This window comes from Pantherophis guttatus, chromosome 5, assembly GCF_059756535.1.
Source record: "Pantherophis guttatus breed Tessera chromosome 5, ASM5975653v1, whole genome shotgun sequence".
NCBI lineage: Eukaryota > Metazoa > Chordata > Lepidosauria > Squamata > Colubridae > Pantherophis > Pantherophis guttatus.
The window spans coordinates 115767479-115786234 of record NC_142067.1 but is presented as its reverse complement, the minus strand read 5'-3'; the positions used below and the strand labels follow the sequence as shown (position 1 = coordinate 115786234).

At 41.8% G+C, this 18756-nt stretch overlaps 1 long non-coding RNA gene across 1 annotated transcript in view; it reads left to right on the top strand.

Moving 5' to 3' along the window:
- LOC148113562 (uncharacterized) overlaps positions 1-18756 on the top strand; it is a 37397-nt gene that overhangs the window by 4136 nt on the left and 14505 nt on the right. The window contains exon 2 of the long non-coding RNA XR_015734588.1: positions 18198-18295. This is a non-coding gene — a long non-coding RNA (uncharacterized LOC148113562). The remainder of the gene's footprint in view (positions 1-18197; positions 18296-18756) is intronic.

The window sequence follows — 18756 nt, the reverse complement described above, 5'->3', positions numbered from 1 at the left end:
TACTGGCATTTTTTCCCCCCCATCTCCTTTTTCAGATTCTTTGCTTCCTGTTCTGGATCCAGTATTAAATCTATGCAATATCCTCACCTTTTGTCAAATATGACAGCAGTTGCTTTAGGAACATTTTTGGATTCAGATATAAAAAAGAAGATTGCATTCTCTTGGCCGTAAACTAATAGTATGGCTTGGCTACTTTCTAAAACTCAATTTGTACTGAAGATGATAAACTGAAGTTTATGGAAAGCTCTTTCTAAAGCCATGTTGAGATGTTGCAGGCCCATATGTGATTCCCCCCCCCAAAAAAGGGTGGGTGGGTGGGTGGGAGAAAAAAATATATTTCAATTTAGATACTTCTTGTTGCTGGTATCCTTAAGATTTATATTGACTGTTTCCTTATGACTTTCATTAAGTGTTGTACCTTATGATTCTTGACGAATGTATCTTTTCTTTTATGTACACTGAGAGCGTATGCACCAAAGACAAATTCCTTGTGTGCCCAATCACACTTGGCCAATAAAAAATTCTATTCTATTCTATTCTATTCTATTCTATTCTATTCTATTCTATTCTATTCTATTCTATTCTATTCTATTCTATTCTATTCTATTCTATTCAAAGAGGGCAGCTCTCAGAAATCTTGGCCAGCATGGCAAATGGTTGGGGATTTTGGGAATTACCAGAATCTGTGGGAAGTCTAGCAGGGGAAAAAAAAATCCTGTTTAAAGTTTCAGGTAGAAATTCTTGAAATTCTAAGCCTACCCGAACATGGTTTTCCCCACACATGGCTAAAGGCTTGTAGGAATTGCCTAATACGATATGCACAGCAACCATTTAACGATTTGAAGGTAAAGTGCTGGGAAATAACTTGTGTGTGTGTGTGTGTGTGTGTGTGTGTTTGTGTGTGATATGGAAGAAAGGTGTGTGTGTGATATGGAAGAAAGGTCTCCATTGAGCTGTGTGCGTTGGTGGAAGGAATGGTGGAGGAGAGAGAGAGAGAAGAGAGAAGAGAGAAAAAATAGAATAGAATAGAATAGGATAGGATAGGATAGGATAGGATAGGATAGGATAGGATAGGATAGGATAGGATAGGATAGGATAGGATAGAAGAGAAGAGAAGAGAAGAGAAGAGAAGAGAAGAGAAGAGAAGAGAAGAGAAGAGAAGAGAAGAGAATTCTTTATTGGCCAAGTGTGATTGGACACACAAGGAATTTGTCTTTGGTGCATATGCTCTCAGTGTACATAAAAAGAAAAGATACATTCGTCAAGAATCATAAGGTACAACACTTAATGATAGTCATAGGGTACAAATAAGCAATCAAATCATACTAGGAAACAATCAATATAAATCGTAAGGCTACAAGCAACAAAGTTACAGTCATACAGTCCTAAGTGGAAGGAGATGGGTGATGGGAACGATGAGAAGATTAATAGTAATGCAGCTTAATGTGAATAGTTTGACAGTGTTGAGAGAATTATTTGTTTAGCAGAGTGATAGCGTTCAGGAAAAAACTGTTCTTGTGTCTAGTTGTACTGGTGTGCAGTGCTCTATAGAGTCGTTTTGAGGGTAGGAGTTGAAACAGTTTATGTCCAGGATGCAAGGAGTCTGTGAATATTTTCACAGTTCTCTTTTTGACTTGTGCAGTATATAGGTCCTCAATGGAAGGCAGGTTGGTAGTAATTGTTTTTTTCTGCAGATTTAATTATCCTCTGAAGTCTGTGTCTGTCTTGGGGAGAGAGAGATGGGGGGGAGGGAGAGGGAGAAGAAAATGAGCTTGGAATTTGAATGGACCATATGTGTCTGAATTCTTTTATGGTTTCTCAACACATAGCTAATTGTGAAGCTCTATGTTAAACAATGAGATGAGTGTCATGGTTGAAATAAATAAATAAATCACAGCTTCGGTCTCTGGGTGCACCTGTTTACAGCTTTTTGGCAAACTCGGTCAGAAGGTTATTTGTATGTTATGTATGCAAGACTGTGTCTGCCCCTGCAGCTGTTCCACTGCCATTAAAACACTACTGTTATTTAGCCTTTCTGAACTACACAGTTGGGCCGATTCAGAAAGAAAAGGAGAGACAATTCTAAAATGCTTTGCTCCGATTTGGAAAATAGTTTCAATAACAATAAGAGCCTTGGTAGTACAGTGGTCTAAAGCACCCTGTTATTAAGAACAGCTGCCTGCAATTACTGCAGGTTCGAATCTCGCCAAGGCTCAAGGTTGACTCAGCCTTCCATCCTTTCTAAGGTAGGTAAATTGAGGACCCAGTTTGTGGGGGCAATAAGCTGACTTTGTATAAATATACAAAAGAATGAAGGCTATTGCTTAGCGCATTGTAAGCCGCCCTGAGTCTCCGGAGAAGACATATAAAAAATCAAATTAAATTAAATTAACAACTTTCTCATAGGCCTCGACTTACCTCACAGTTCACTTAGGGACCATTCAAAGTTGCAATGGCAATTTTGAAAAAAGCGACCAATGACTTTTTTTTACACTTATGACCAGTGGTGAAATTCAATTTTTTTTACTACCGGTTCTGTGGGCGTGGCTTGGTGGGCGTGGCGTGGTGTGGCTTGGAGGGAGTGGCTTGGAGGGAGTGGCTTGGTGGGCGTGGCAGGGGAAGGACACTGCAAAATCCTCATTCCCTCCCCACTTCTGGGGGAAGGATATTGCAAAATCTCCATTCCCTCCCCACTCCTGGGGGAAGGATATTGCAAAATCTCTATTCCCACCCCATTCTGGGACCAGCCAGATGTGGTATTTGCCGGTTCTCCGAACTACTCAAAATTTCTGCTAATGGTTCCCCAGAACCTGTCAGAACCTGCTAGATTTCATCCCTGGTTATGACCTTTGCAGCATCTGCATGATCACATGATCAAAATTCAGATGCTTGGCAACTGATTCACATTTATGATTATTTTCCAAGGTCACGTGACCACTATTTGCGAGTTTCTGACCAGCGAAGTCCATGAGAAAGCCAGTTTCACTTCACAACTGGGTTACTAATTAATCAACCGCAGTGATTCACTTAACAACTGTGGGGAAAGAAAGGTCGTGAAATGAGGCAATACTCATTTAAAAAATATCTGACTTAACAATATAAATTTTGGACTCAATTGTGGTCGAACGTCGAGGACTACTTGTATTGTGGTACTAGGTAAGACGCTAGTGAAGCTGCACATAAATTGTTGTGGCCCGCCAACGGCCAGCATATCTGGCAGCAGATTCGGACAGTGACGAGGCTGGGGAGGAACATGGGCCAGTCCTGGAGTCTGGGGAAGGCTCTGATGAGGGCTCTGCATTGGAGGCAGAGAGGGGGCCAGGGCCATATGCCAGTTATCAGCTGCCTTCGGAGTCAGACATCAGTGAGGCAGACGAACAGCTGGAGCCTGTTCCAAGTGTGTGCATGCGCAGAGTTGCCAGACGAAGGGAACAGCTAAAGAACAAGGGTCGACTTGGGAGTAAGGCCACAGGTGGACAATGAATGGCCCCTCCCAGAGGGAATAAAAGAGGAGCGAAAGGGGAGTGGAGTTTGCAGGAGACAATTAGTTCATTACTGCATTCTTGCCAAATATTGTGGCGTCTGAAAGATATCGGTCTGACCTATCTCCAAGCCTGATAAAGGTTGGTAATTGTGAACTATCTTGAAAGACTGTGGGAGAGGAAAGACTTTGCTGGAGAGGAATTCACTGTAAATTAAATAAAAAGGGTTTATCGGGATGAGGATTTAGCTTTGTGCTGCTGGGGAAGCCTAGGTCAGAACATAAGTTATCCCCAAAACCAAATGGAAGATTTTCCTTTCTGAAAAAGCCTTGAATGGCACCCTCACTAAAAATCCTTAAGCCACCTGATCAGACATGGGACAAGAGAGTAATAATAATACCAATCGGCATTGACAAATTCTCTATCAGTCAATTGCAAAAGGCAGTTTTACTTGAAACAGCTTATATTCTGCGACGATACCTGTAACACCATCAAACATCCACATCCGCCTTGGAAAGGACCCGATAGGTTGACAAAAATGTCAAATCCGGTCTGAACATCTGGCTGACTGTGCGACAAACAAAATAATAGTAATAATCATCCTTCTAATTTGAAGAAGTAACTATGGAGGTGTGGAGGTTAAGTCCCTGCTCTTTCCCACCCTCTGATGGACACCCAGCAAAATATAAGCGCCAAAAGAGAGCCTTAACTTTGGATTAGGTTTGTGTGAGACATTTTCTGCTATGGCAACAATGCTATTTGTCCAGTGTGAGTCAGAGATTAAACAGTTTGTAGTTTGTGATGTGTCAGCAGATCCAGTGCCAAAGGAAGCAGAAGAACAGACAAAGCAACAGCTCTGCAAAGCTGCTTTTCTAAGGAATGCTTCATTGGAAAATCACCAAGGCAAAGCATTCCTTCAAACCTTTGCATAGCCCTAATCGTTATAAAAAAACTATATATATATATATTTAATTTTTAAAAATGTAGGTACATTTTGTGTAGCAGCACTCTTCAAATGGTTGCCCTGGACTTTAAAAATTAGAATCCTCTAATACCTTCAGAGTTACAGCATGTGGCAACACCCAATTAACCTTGGCCAACTTAGAGATATTTTACTAGAAGAGTATTCAAATCTTCTGCTCGAAATAAAATTCCCTATACCACCAGGCTTGAAAGTTTAGGTCTAGATAGCCTCAAACTATGCTGTCTACGTTCTGATCTATGCTTAGTTCATAAGATTATTTACCAAAAAGTCCTACCTGTAAATGAGTATTTTAATTTCAACCGTAATAACACAAGGCCTATCAATAGATTCAAACTCAATGTAATTCGCTCTAATCTTGATTGTAGGGAATATGACTTCTGCAATAGAGTAGTAAATCTACCTGGAACAATCTACCTTATCCTGTTGTTAGTCTCTCTAACCCCCATACCTTTTTACCTTAAACTGTCTACCGTGGACCTTTCATGTTTTCTAAGAGGTCCCTAAGGGGGCGTGCATAAGTGCACCAGCGTGCCTTCCGTCCCTGTCCTACTGTCCCCATTTATATGTAATCATTCTATGTATTTATGGCTATGTTTTGCCTATTTATATCCTTTTATTTGTGCCAATTTTTTTCATGTGTCCATGTCTATGTCTATATTGTTACTTGTTTCCTTGTACTTGTTGACAGACAAACAAACAAACAAACAAACTTCAGAAGACTAAGCAGGATCATATCTGGTTGGTTAATACATGATGGGGGACTACCAGGAACATCTCAGAATCTTAGACTAGTCCAGAAAGTGCAAACAAGTTCCTAGAGAAATGACAAGCCACATCTCTATTGTTGCCAGAAAACAATGCATGTGTCCATGACATCACTAGATGTTGACTCAAGGAAGACTACTATGACATCCTAACCAGGAGTGGGTTCTACTTACCTTTACTACCGGTTCGCAACAGGTTCATGCACGCGCGCTCACTTTGCTCACGGGCATGCCTTCTGTGCATGTGCAGATCATTGATGACGACATCCGGGATGGTGGGCGGGGCCTCACACCAGTTTTATTACCGGTTCTTGCGAACTGGTCCGAACCAGGGGCAACCCACCACTGATCCTAACAGATAAAGGATAGAATGCAGCCATATACCGGTATCCCAGGAACAAAATGAATGGTGTTTATTCTATAAATGACTAGCTTAATGGTGTTTGAATGCAGAATCTTTTTATTCAGAGAAATCTGGCAGTTTCTGTAGATTATTATGCCAACCAAACTAAACAGATACTGTGTGAACACCACTTCTGTGTCTGGAATCACCCTAAGACCATCGAGAACTATCAACTATTTGATCTGAATGAAAAGAGTCCATGTGAAAGAATTATGGGTAACAGTAACAGAGTTGGAAGGGACCTTGGGGGGTCATCTAGTCCAACCCCCTGCTCAAGCAGGAGACCTGTTTGAAGAAAAAAATTAAACTGGAGTAGGGATGTGACAAGAAGAAAATGGAAGGTGGAGGCTGGTGTGTTTAAATGGGAATTTTGTCCCTGGGTTTCCTAAAGTTTTCAAATGCCCTGAGCCAATCAGATACCTAGGAGAAGCTAGCAAGCAACAGAAGAATCTAATAATGCATCCCTGTTTATGCACCCTGGCACCTAACAATCCAAGTATTTAAGGCAGTATGCATTATACCTTCTATGAAGGTAATAAGAAATACCTTCTTATTTGCAGCCCTCCTGACATCTTGCAATGGCAAATTCAAACTTTAACTGTAGGACTGAAGCAACTGTGGCATTGTATTACTGTCAGTGATCGATTCCATGTAGGAATTTTTTTGTAGGCCATGCCAGGAAATACAATTGAGCAAATCTGGAATTTTTGGTGTGCAAAGCATGTGGTTTCGACTTGAGTATCCGTTAGGTGAAAAAGTATTTTCCTTTGTCTGTTTTGAATTTACTAGTGTTCAGCTGCTCCGGATGACCCTGAGCACCGAACAAAATAAAATAAAATAAAATAAAATTCTCCCTATTCTCCTCACTTTACTGATTTTTACAACTCTTTTATATTTTTTATCTCCTAATCTACAACATCCCACATATTGTAACCATTTCTCGCAAGGGTCTCTGGTCCCAATTTATTATTATTGGATTGTCCTTCCCTGTGCCTGCCAGCTGTGCAGTATTCTTCTCAAGTTGCAATAACCACGTCTGTATGCGTCACTCCTACCCAGCTTGGCTAATTATGTGCAGTGCTGATTGCTGTCATTTAGTAACATCTGGAGGCTGACGTACCTCACATCACTTATGCTTAATGCTCCATATACAGGTAGTTGTCAACTTACAATACCATATTTTTCAGAGTATAAGATGTACCTTTCCCCCCACAAAAAGAGGGTGAAAATCTGGGTGCGTCTTATACTCCGAATGTAGCCCCACCCAGCTTCTCAAATGGAAGTTTCAGAGGCTGAAAAAAGCATCAGAAATGAAGCTTCAGAAAAGAAGCCTCCAAACAGAGTTTCAGAGGCTTTTTTTCTGAAGCTCTGTTTCGGAGGCTTTCAGAGGCAGGAAAATGTTTTTTTTCTGAAACGGAGTTTCAAAAGTTTCAGACGCAGAAAAAAAAAGCAAAAAAAAGCAAGGCACAGAACTCACAACCAAGGAACCTGTTGCTAAAATTCACCTCTGGGAACAGCTGATTGGAGGTATTCCGGGAGGCCGATCCACCTGCCAATCATCTTTTTTCTTATTTTCTTCCTCAAAAACGAAGGTGCGTCTTATACTATGAAAAATACGGTAGTTACATTTAGTGAACATTCAAAGTTACAACGGCACTGAAAAAAGTGACTGATTAGTTTCAGCTGTTGCAGCATCCCCAGGGTCACATGACCAAAATTCAGATGTTTGGCAACTGACTCATATTTATGACGGTTGCCGTGTCCCGGAGTCATGTGATCAACTTCTGCAATCTTCTGACCAGCAAAATCAATGGGGAAGCTAGATTCTCTTAACAATCGTGTTACTAACATAACAACTGCACTGATTCGGTTAACAACTTGGCAAGAAAGGTTGTAAAATGGGGCAAAAATCACTAACCAATGTACCCTTAGCAACAGAAATTTTGGGCTCGATTGTGGTTGTATGTCAGGGATATTTTTTTCCCCTTTAAATTACTTTCCATATGATCTCTATCACAGATTTAAGGCAAGAAGTCCAGTGAGGCAAAGGAACAAGGCAATGAGTCCCACGAAGAAAAGGAACAAGGCAAGAATAAGGCAAGAAGTCCAGCAAACTCCAGATGTTGGTAACGGCACACAGAACTCTATGAATTCAGTGCTTGTTCCTGACAAGCGCTCCTCCCCACAGCGTCTCCTTAAGTCTCAGACCCCAGGTGTGCCTTGTGAAGAGGGGTGGGGCACTCCCCTCCCAAGTTGTCTGATCAGCCGGCGCTGTTCCCACCTCCTCTCCACTCTCCATGCTCGGGGATCAGGAGGGGGTGGTCCTTGTTTGTTGCCTGAGCTTCATCATTCCTCATCTCCACTATTCCCTACTGCCTTCTATTCCCTACTGGCAAGCTGTCCCAAGCCTGAGGGACCTGAGGTTGTCTTGTATTGCTCCTCCCTATGTTCCTCCTAAACCAACGAAGCTGCCCCCTCAACCTCTGTCGGCCCCAGCTCTGGCTTGTCCTCCTCCGTGGACTCAGACTCTGATGGGGCCATGACACTTTCAGTCTTTTTCAACTCTATTATTCTGTATGAAATCTTGATTAGTCAGAAAGTGTACAAGGCTATATATTCATTTGTAATTAGCTTATGGAAGTAGGCATGTAGTTACTGGGGAATGTTGTCCAAGAATTACAGATTATATTTTTTGGTTGATCTGCAGAATTCTCCTGTCCTAAGATTAGCTCTTTTCAGACAACATACAGGATAGTGTGGTGACCCGGGGCATGGCACGAAAGCGACAGAACCAGAGAACAGATCTAACTCCCTCGTCCACATAACTCCCCAGTCTAACAACTGTGCCCCCAAACTTTCCCACATTCACTACAAGTCCTGGAGCAAAGCTCTCACACGCACCTTCAGAAGCCTCTGGTTGCAAGTAGTCCAGTAAGCCAGGTTAAGCAAACAGCAACTAAGGCCAGCAGTCCAATAAGACAGGTTAGGCCAAACATTAACCAGGGCCAGCAGTCCAATAAGCCAGGTTAGCTAAACAGTAACCAGAGCAAGAAGTTTAGCAAAGGAGGCAAACTGGCAAGCCCCACAAGACAGAGTACAGCAATCTCCAGGCTTTGGCAAGTGCACACAAGGCTCCACAGATTCAACGCTTGTTCCCGACAAATGCCCCTCCCACCGGCACCTCCTTACACCTCAGTCCCCAGGTGTGCCTTGTGAAAGGGGGCCTCGTAGCCATTGATCTCGCTGTCTCTCTTCCCTCCTTGTTCTAGGTTCAGGAGGGGGGGTAGTCCTTGCTCTTCTCTTGAGCTCTCCCTGACTTCAGGCCTTACTAATTTCAGAAAAGCCTTGCCTGGACTGACTCTGCCCTTCCCCAGTTTCCTCCAAGGCCAACTGAGCCGACTCCATCTCTGTCAGTTCTTGTTCCAGCTCATCTTCTCCTGCAGATTCAGACTCCAAAGGGGGGCATGACAGGATGGTATGAGTGACCATGGGATAAAAAGCGATGAAGAGGATACTCCTTTCCCATTTGTAGGCCCTCATTTTGCGAAGGAGTATTATGAACACAGTGGTGAAATGCAAATTTTTTCACTACCAGTTCCGTGGCCATGGCTTGGTGGGCGTGGCAGGGGAAGGATACTGCAAAATCCCCATTCCCTCCCCACTCCTGTGGGAAGGATATTGCAAAATCTCCATTCTCACCCCACTCTGGGCCAGTCAGAGGTGATATTTGCCGGTTCGCCAAACTATTCAAAATTTCCGCTACTGGTTCTCTGAACTACTCAAAATTTCCACTACTGGTTCTCCGAACTATTCAAAATTTCCGCTACTGGTTCTCCAGAACCTGTCAGAACCTGCTGGATTTCATCCCTGTGTGAATGGAAGTAACTGTCCCATACCTATATGCCACTCTCAGATGAAAGATGCAGCAAAACATCACATAAAATTTTGAGAGAGGCAGAGAAAATTTTTAAGAATATTCAACTCACTATTATATATGAGGAGGCTGAGGACTTCCTTCCTTCCTCCAACAGCTTGTCTCTTCCTGCCAGCCCAGTGGTATTCTTGGATATGGAAAAGCTGTAGCAACTTGGCACAAAGGATCAAGAGAAGAAAATGACATTTTCCAAGCAATAAAACACTGTGATTTGAAGAGCTGGGGAAAAGAAATCCTCAAAACACATGTGCTAAGTTTGAGAAAGCTATCTGGGTGACTGAATAGCAGCTGCAACAACTGTTGTAAAGAGTCATTAAGTTTAATAATCTACTTTTAAAAAAAATCTATGTGTCTCACCTGTATCGAGCCCAATCCCATTAATATATTTCACCTCTCTCGTTGTCTCCTATTGCAAAAATATCTGTATGGATAGAAAGATAATGGTTCACTTTAGGGAGACATGAGGATGAGCAGCTAATTGTGTTTACATTTGAATGTCACAGCTGGTGAAAATTGTGGTGAGGGTCAAATAAGAAAACTCTGAATGAATTTTGCACATTGCAAGATAGCATTTTTACATAGCCAATATTGCTCTTTCAGCTTCCAAGATTGAATTGAAGATAGAGCCAAGGAATCATGCAAACCTGTTAGATAGAATAATCATGATTACTTTCCATTATGAAATCAATACAATGGAATAATGGATGGACCATGGTTACAAGTATTCAGCATGCATAAAAACAGTATAGAATTTTCATGTAGAACTTATGAATATTACATAACTGGCGTAAGAGATTCAAGTACCACTTCAGAGATTACCGTATTTTTCGGACTATAAGACGCACCTAAATTTACAGTAGGAAAACAAGAAAAAAAAATAGTTTTTGGCCTCCGCGTGTCATGTTTTTGCCCTCCCAGTCTCCAAGAAGCACTCTGCAGTGCTCCCACACATCCTGTTTTCACAAAAAATGGGCCTGTTTTTGCCAAAAATGCACCAGTTTTTGGCCTGGAGAGTGCTTCAGGGATCCAGGGAGGCCAAAAACACCTGTTGTCAGCTTTGGAAGCCATATTAGGCCGGAAGCTTCCATGCTGCCACCTTCTCCTGTGTGGGAAAGTAGGAAGGGGGATTTAGTAGAGGGGTTGTCTTTAGACATAATAGCATTCTTCCTGTCGGTCAAGGTCAGGGTGATCCTGTATCTGGGGAAGGAGTGGTCGGAGTGAGGTCTCGAGATGGGACAGAGGTTGATTGGAGCATGCGATTGACTGAGGAGTGAGGGGATGGTTTGGGGGGTTTTGATTTACTGAGGGAAAACCCGGATCTCTCAGATTCAGGTTTTCCCAGATGTACCAGTTTACCTATTCTAGTAAAATAGAACTTTGAAAATGCTTGCTTCAGAGTCTTTACTTTTCTGGAATGCTGACACTCGTATTCAGTCTATAACCATGATGGCGAACCTATGGCACAGGTGCCACAGGTGGCACACGGAGCCATATCTGTGGGCACATGAGCATTGCCCTACCTCAGTCCAGCATGCATGTGCGTGCTAGCCAGCTGATTTTTGGGCCTTCTGGGCACACTGGAAGTCGGGAGATGAGCTGTTTCAAGGCCTCCGGAGGGCCTCCAGGGGGTGGGTGGGGAAGGCCGTTTTCACCCTCCTCAGCTCCTAGAAAGGCTCTGGAGCCTGGGGAGGGCAAAAAATGGGCCTACCGGGCCCACTGGGCCATTGTGTGCCAAAAGCAGGGGGAGAGCGGGAGGGTCACGCATGCATGCATGGGGTGACAGGGTGCATTGAATTATGGGTGCGGGCACGCGCACGTGCAATCCCCCCCACTACCCCCGCTTTTGGCACGTGATGGCAAAAAGTTTAGCCATCATTGGTCTATAATATGCATCTAAATTTTCACCCACTTTTAGGGGGGGAAAGGTGCATCTTATACTCTGAAAAATACGGTAGCTTTAATTCCACGAAGTACCTTATTTTCTTTCAAAATATAAATTGCTTCCTTCCTGCCAAGCTAGAATTTGTAGTGACACAATGAAAATCAAGAAGCAGCAGTAATTAATGTTGGATTAAATTTGCAAGAACCAATGTTTAGGTCAAATCCACGATGTGAATGAATATTCATAGTCACAACATTCAAATACTGAATAAAAAACATAGATGTCAGATTCCGATCTTGAAAATTGTTCAATATTTGAATACAGAATAAAAAAAGCTCTTTGATTTTTTTAAAAAAAAGTAGATCCTTTTTCCTTTTTTTCAATATGGTTGCTAGGAGTCTGAGCAACAACAGAAGATCCTGCTTTTCTTTCAGCTTGACACTATATGAAACTTTCTACAATTCCCTAGTGAATTTATTTTTGATCACTCGCTTGGACATCTTCAGCTTATGAATAATTTTTTTAAAAATATCAGTGTCTCACTCATCATCATGGAATTAGTTCATCTTGTAAAAATCTAAATTTAAATGTCTTTCAGTCACACTATTTCACGAATAGTTTTGTTCCATAAAAATCACTCTAAGAATGCTTTTCCAATTCGACCATTTCCGTCTTCCACCAAATTGCTCTTATAAAATTTGTATTTAGACAGATATTTGGAAGCCAAATTAATTTTTTTGATGCAAGCCCTGGATTTCCATGGAGGTTAATCCAAACCACATGTGAATCAACTCCCTTGAGAAATCCACAGTGCTGGGAAAAATGGAAAGAAAGAAAAGAGGACGATCAGCAGCCAGGTGGATGGACTTGATTATAATGAGTCACGTGTTGGGAGACTGTGAGAGACAAATCATCCTTGAGTAGATTTATGTGATCAATATCAACTCGATAGTATGTAGTCCAGGGGTCAGCAACGTGAGGCTCTGGAGCTGCCTGTGGCTCTTTCATCCCTCTGCTGTGGTTCCCTGTCGCCAGTCAGCTCCACAATTGATAGGGCTTTCAGTTAGGATAGGTAGAGGGGAAAGGACGCCGTGCTAGGAGGAGACTCTATGGTGGGGGAACTGGACTCCCAGTCATCAGAGTAAAAAGGATGCCGCATTAGGAGGAGACTCTATGGTGGGGGGAAACCCGACTTCCAGTTGGCTCCAGAATTGAACAGGGGGCTTCTGGTTAGGGCCTTTTTGGCTCTTTGAGTGTTTAAGATTGCCGACCCCTGATGTAGTCATCAACTGCATTCAAAGTGTAGAAAGTTAGCACCCACCCCTCTTAGAAGAATGAAATATTTTGGGAAATATTTAAAAAGGCAGAATATTATATTCCCCTAAAGGAGTAACACACTCTTGGAAAGCAGCTCCCATCTTTCTTAATAGCCCCAGCAGGACTGGGCCAACCTATCTACAAGACAAAAGGCCTTCAGTTCCAGGGTGATGGGATTAAGACACGGCCCTCCAGGATATTATAGGATTATCTAACAGCAGGGCTCACTGCATTACAAAATCAACTGGGGACATTGCATTACCAAGCAAGCTTCAAGCAAGCTTGACTCAGAAAACCTACAAAGTTAGCTATGACCCCTGCATAGCCCCATGGGAGTCTGACAGCAACCAATAGAATACATGCCCTTGCCACAGGAACAGGAAGCTCAAGGGCAAGGCCCAAGAGAGGGTATAAATAACACTCACTTTCCACTCCATGTGGTCAGCTGCCCAGGACCTAAAACCCATGTGGTTCTGTTCATCAATAAACTATTTTTCCAATCAGCCTCCATGTTTCCAGTGTCTTTCTCCCCACTTGGAAATGAACCAGATGGATATTTCTTCCAACAATTCTTATGGAGGAGCCTGGGGAAAAAAATTGTCCTACTTTAAAGTGGGATAAACTTTAATATAAAGATTCATTAAAGCAGCCCCATTTTTCTTTTCCTTTTCTTTAAAATTCCTGGCTGCCACTGAAGCCTAAAAAAAAAAATTGTCAGGCTATATTAACGAATAGCGGAAGTATGGTGCAGCACGTTTGTTCCAAGCTATTTTGAAAATTGGCACATCCTAACAAGTAATTGGAAAGCAGAGCAGATCTCTTGGTCCAAAAACCTTGTTTATGTTCTTTCCCTCTTGTTCTAAGTGACAAGCCAATGGAAGTTGTTGAAATATCTAATTTGTCCTTTGACAACATGGGGCTTGTGCATCTTTTTAAGTTCCAGTGTGCTGGCTGTAGAGAGCTAGCGTGGTATAGTGTCAAACTCAATTTCATTTGACGGCTGCATCAGGGTTGTGTTTGACCTCAGGGGCCAGGATGAGTGTGGCCAGGGTGGGCGTGGCCAGCTTGGTGTCACTCATGTCAGAGATGCCTGTGGTGGCCTAAGCGCTCTGCCAGCGAAAACGGGCTCCCGAGCTTTGTTTTCGGCTGCAACAGTCTCCTGCAACCCTCTGCCAGTGAAAATGGCGTTCAGGAGAGCCGCAAGCTCCATTTTTGCTGGCAGAGGCACCGCGAGCCGGTCCTTTGCTGTTTATAGGGTGGCCCCATGGGTCAGATCTAAGCACCCCGTAAGCTGCATCAGGCCCCCAGGCCTTGAGTTTGAGGCTTAAGTTATCAAGCTCAAAAATGGGACATTAGGCACAAGTCAGCTGGCTGATCTTGAGCCGTCAGTCACTTTCTCTCAGCCCTAAGAAGGAGGCAATGGCAAGCTACTTCTGAAAAACTTTGCCAAGAAAACTTCACTGATTTGTCCAGGGAGTTCCCGAGAATTGGACATGATTGAACAATCAATCAATCAATCAATCAATCAATGCTGGCCTATGAGGGTAACTGCAACATTATTTCCTGGTAATAAGAACCACTGAAACAGTAGGTTTTATTTTCAGTAAAGAGCTCTAATGTTAACAAACATGATTATTACAGACTCAAGGCTTGGGGTTAGCAACTGATAGCAAACCTGTGAACAAATAATTATGTAAAAACATCCTTGCTCTGGAACATGTTGTAACAACCAATAACCCAAACTGGATTTAATCCGATTAAATGGAAATCTGATAATGTTCTAGTCATGACAGAAAAATTCAATAAATGTTCTGTCTTACACATTGGCAACAAAAATCAGAACACCAAATACAAGCTGGGTGGATATGACCTCGTAGATGACTCTCACTCTGTCAAGTACCTAGGAGTACTCATTTCAAAAAATCTAAGCCCCAGAGCTCACTGTAACAGCATTGCCAAAAAGGCATTAAGAGTTGTTAACCTAATTTTGTGAAGCTTCTTCGCCAGTAACAGTGTACTGCAAACCAGGGCATACAAAACCTTTGCTAGACCAATTCTCTAATACAGCTCATCTGCCTGGAATCCACACTGTATATCAGACACTAATATGATTGAGCAGATCCAGAGGTATTTCACAAGAAGAGTCCTCTACTCCTCTGCTTGCAATAGAATATCTTATGCCACTAGTCTTGAAATTTTGGACCTGGACAACCTAGAACTACGCCGCCTACAGTCTGACCTAAGCTTAGTACACAAAATTGTCTGCTACAACATCCTACCTTTCAACAACTACTTCAGCTTCAACTGCGATAATACACGGGCAAACAATAGATACAAACTCAAAGTAAACCGCTCCAAATTCAATTGCAGAAAATATGACTTCAAAAACAGTGGTCAATGCCTGGAATGCACTACCTGACTATGTGGTTACTTCCCCAAACCCCCATAGCTTCAACCTTAAACTGTCTACCGTGGACCTCACCCCATTCCTAAGAGGTCCGTAAGGGGGCGTGCATAAGTGCACCAGCATGCCTACTATCCCTGTTCTACTGTCCCCGTTTATTTGTACTCATTTATTATTTATTTTTTTATTAGTTTGATTTATATGCCGCCCTTCTCCGGAGACTCAGGGCGGCTTACAATGCTTTTAAGCAATAGCCTTCATACTTGTGTATATACCTGCTTAGTAGGGCTTTTGGCCCCCCCTAAGCAGTGTTCTATTGTATACAAAGTCAGCTTATTGCCCCCACAAACCGGGTCCTCATTTTACCTACCTCGGAAGGATGGAAGGCTGAGTCAACCTTATATACATAAGCATTATCTATATGCTTATACCTGTTTATACTTTATATGTTATGTTCATACTTATACTTGTTTTCTCATACATGTTTGACAAACTACCGTATTTTTTAGAATATAAGATGCACTGGAGCATCTTAATTTTTGGGGAGGAAAATAAGAAAAAAGCTGATGTGGATCGGCCTCTCGGAATAGCCCCAATCAGCTGTTCCCAGAGGTGAATTTTAACTCATAACCAATTTTAGCTCATAACCAAGCAACAGGTTCCTTGGTTATGAGCTCTGTGCCTTGCTTTCTTTTGTTGTTTTTTTTTTCTGCCTCTGAAACTTCTGAAACTCTGTTTCAGAAAAAAACTTTCTTTTCTGCCTCTGAAAGCCTCCGAAACAGAGCTTCAGAAAAAAAAACCTCTGAAACTCTGTTTGGGGGCTTCTTTTCTGAAGCTCTGTTTGGGGGCTTCTTTTCTGAAGCTTCGTTTCTGATGCTTTTTTCAGCCTCTGAAACCTCCGTTTGAGAAGCTGGGTGGGGCTACATTCGAAGTATAAGACGCACCCAGATTTTCACTCTCTTTTTTGGGGGGAAAAGGTGCATCTTATACTCCGAAAAATATGGTAAATAAATAAATAAAAATGAAATAAAATAAAAAAATATTGAAAGACAGTTCTAATTCCACATAAGGGTTTTTGTACTTTACTCTTCATCATTTAAGGAAAAGTGAGATAGAATTGCCCTGAAACAATAAATATATAAAAAACGGAGGAAAAGTTTTGCTGGCTCTAATCTACCACCTAATCTCCCACAGCGGTCCATCAGTTGCTTTTATATAGCATTAAAAAAAAAGGATTGTGAAGTCAATTGCCACAATATTCACCCACAGTTCTTCTCCTTCCACAATGTCTCACTTGTTCCATAGTTGCATGGGAAGTTCGGTTTTATTACTGGATATACAACATACCTTCTTTGATATGAAAACTTTCTAACTGCTGAAAAGGTTCAAAAGGCTTGTTTCCTGCATCAGCAGCAAGCCTTTATGTTTCTCTCTAGGACACCTCAATCCAGCTGCTAGATCTTGTTAACAAGCATCTGGCTACCCCATCAAATGTGGGAGTGTCAACACTTGAAAGTCAGTAATTGGTATGCAGGTTGGCTGTCTGGCTGGCTCTCCTATGGAGCAGGAGGAGAGTGCGTGAAAATAGCATGGAGGCGTAATGGTTTCTGGAGAAATGTGAGTTGCCAGAAAACCTAGAAGCAATGCTGAAGTGGTGACAAATTGTTCCCCTCCAACAGGCTTCACTGCTTTCAGAGTCTCCATTGGGAGGATGATAGATATCCTTCATGTAACTGCAATGCAGTGATGTTTAAAACCACATGGAAACTTTCATGCATGGTGGCATAGAAACTACCTTGGAGTGCTCATTTCCAAAGATCTAAGTGCCAGAGCCCACTGTAACAACATTGCCAAAAAGGCATTAAGAGTTGTTAACCTAATCTTGCGTAGCTTCTTCTCTGGTAATATTGTACTACTAATTAGAGCATACAAAACATTTGCTAGACCAACTTTTGATCATCTATCTATCTATCTATCTATCTATCTATCTATCTATCTATCTATCTATCTATCTATCTATCTATCCATCCATCCATCCATCCATCCATCCATCCATCCATCCATCCATCCATCCATCCATCCATCCATCCATCTATCTATCTATCTATCTATCTATCTATCTATCTATCTATCTATCTATCTATCTATCTATCATCTGTCTATCGTCTATCGTCTATCGTCTATCGTCTATCGTCTATCGTCTATCGTCTATCGTCTATCGCCTATCTATCTCTATATCTATCTATCTATCTATCTATCTATCTATCTATCTATCTATCTATCTATCTATCTATCTATCTATCTATCTATCTATCTATCTATCTATCTCTGAAACCAAAATGAAAGTGAGATGATAGACAGCATTCTAAGTGGTTAGTGATGACAGCAGCATCTTCACCAGATGCAAAATTGGTATGACTGGCTAACTCCCACCATAAGAATGTATTTGTGAAATTGTCCCTGATAATGATCTCAGCATTCCAAATATAAAGCTTATCCTTGCCATACACTTATATTATCTCCAAATATCTGTGAAGCAAAGCAGAAAAAACAACAACACTACATTTGATAAGGATCGTAATTTTAGAATGCATCCTTTAGAATCCTATTTCAGAATGCACACTTACCTTTCCCCACTGTAGCACAATCTCCAAATAACATTGAAGTGATATGCGATGGGTTCTATTTTATCTGAAAATATTTTTTCCCAATACAAGAGTTTGAATAAAAATTAGTTTTATAGTCTCTTGCTTACCCTTGATGCTTCCTATCAAGGAGAACCACAAACCTGAACTACTACCCCTCTCATTTGAAGTTTCCTTTCCTCAGAATTAAGTTCAGCTGAGTTATGTCTGCATTTGGCCACAGCTAACATCTGTTTCTAGCTTTTTAAACATGTGCTTGAGCTAATTTAAACATTGAGAAGATGGCTTTCGTTTCTATGTCAATATTGAGCTACGTGCCCACAGTTTTATTTACAGCTGCCATCTTTAAGTTACCTCCTCATCTCTTATCTTGAACTTCAGATGCTAATTTCAGATGTCCTGAAGCTGAAGTCAAATGTACATCCTCCTGTGGCCAGTTTTGCTAAGTTTCCACATTTCATAAGTAAGAGCCGCACAAGGTAAGTTTCTGAAAGCCCACTAAACCAACAAATCAGGGGTGGGTTTCAATTTTTTTTACTACCGGTTCTGTGGGCGTGGCTTGGTGGGCGTGGCATGGCTTGGTGGGTGTGGCTTGGCGGGCGTGGCAGTGGAAGATACTGTAAAATCTCCATTCCCTCCTGATCAGCTGGGACTTGGGAGGCAGAGAATAGACGGGGGTGGGCCAGTCAGAATTTTTACTACTGGTTCTTCAAACTACTCAAAATTTCCGCTACCAGTTTTCCAGAACTGGTCAGAACCTGCTGAAACCCACCACTGCAACAAATAATAGAATAGAATAGAATAGAATAGAATAGAATAGAATAGAATAGAATAGAATAGAATAGAATAGAATAGAATAGAATAGAATAGAATAGAATAGAATAGAACTCTTTATTGGCCAAGTGTGATTAGACACACAAGGAATTAGTCTTGATGCATA